Source organism: Suncus etruscus, chromosome 5 (genome assembly GCF_024139225.1).
Source record: "Suncus etruscus isolate mSunEtr1 chromosome 5, mSunEtr1.pri.cur, whole genome shotgun sequence".
NCBI lineage: Eukaryota > Metazoa > Chordata > Mammalia > Eulipotyphla > Soricidae > Suncus > Suncus etruscus.
This window is the reverse complement of record NC_064852.1, coordinates 51,310,773-51,312,120: the sequence shown is the minus strand read 5'-3', so window position 1 is coordinate 51,312,120 and position 1,348 is coordinate 51,310,773. Positions and strand designations below refer to the sequence as shown.

The 1,348-nt window shown below is 33.4% G+C and overlaps 1 non-coding gene across 1 annotated transcript; it reads right to left on the bottom strand.

Moving 5' to 3' along the window:
- Positions 1 to 710: 710 nt before the first annotated feature.
- Positions 711 to 812, bottom strand: LOC126009801 (U6 spliceosomal RNA). The gene has a single exon (XR_007496000.1). It is a non-coding gene; the product is annotated as a U6 spliceosomal RNA (small nuclear RNA).
- Between the last annotated feature and the right edge of the window lie 536 nt (positions 813 to 1,348).

Here is a 1,348-nt window from a genome sequence, read left to right as displayed (position 1 = left end):
TGGTCTTCCAGGCCTGCCAGGAACGATTTCTGAGTGTAGAGGCAGGAGTAACCCCTGAGCACTGTCAGGTGTGACCCCCTCCAAAACAAACAAACAAACAAACAAACAATAACAAAAGAAACACTTTGGCTTTCTTGTTCATCTCAGTAAATCCGGAAGACTATCTGCTCTCTTTGTTGAAATACAAAACTAACACACACATACACACACACACACACACACACACACACACACACACACACACACACACACACACACCAAAACAGAAAAACCCTTACACGTATTTAAGTTGTATTGTTTTGGACAAATGCAAACACCCTAAATGCTACCAATACAATACACTAAGTTGTTTCTTTATGTCCACAGTAGATGTGTGTATGATGGCTAGGTCACTTTAATTTCAAATTCATTCTTGAACTTTGAAGTACACATTACCATTTGCTTGTTATAGACAATACCTTGAATAGCATTATCTTTTTATTTTAATTCTTAAAACTAAATTAAATTGTATATCCACTGATTTTTCCCAACAGTTTTTTATTTTCTTTACCAATCGCTAACAACCATCACTTAAAGTTTATTATTCTGTATACTTCCTGTATATAGAATTCACATAGTATTCATCCAACTGTGACTGAATTATTTATTTTTAATATGCTAATTTATTTCATATTTTATATTTTATATATAGTTTTTATATCTATTTTATTTATATCATGGAACACTTTACAAATTTGCATGTCATCTTGTGCAGAGGCCATGCTAATCTTCTCTGTATCATTACAATTTTAGTATATGTGCTGTCGAAGCGTGTGACTGAATTATTTAACTTAGCTGAGATAGTTCTGATGTATTCATTGAATTGGCTTAACTTTGCATTTCTTAGTAATTCATTCTCTATAGCCTTTTTGTACTAGGGTTTTATGAATGACAAAAATAATAAAGGCATAAATGTATTTTCACTGTGATGGACTATCACTTACCTCTATCTACTGATTTCCAATGTGTCCAAGAGCAGGCACGCAGTTTACAAGATGGATGTAAATGGCATTCTGGGGTGCATTACTCCTAAATATCTTTCTCAGGATGACTTCATAATATCTATAATCTGAGATTCAGAATAGCTTCCTTGTATTTAGCACCTGGTGAGGAGGAGAATTCCAAATATCTGCTGGGGAAGATGTTGAATAAAAATTAAAGGCATTACATTTTAGTAGGCAAACTTAATTTTATGTTAGTGATTGTGGACTGTTCATAAGAGAAAAATATGCAAAAGTCTGCAATAACTTGACACCTCAGTGCAATGTCACTGAAGATGCTATCAGAGTTTACAAAGAGATAATTAAAG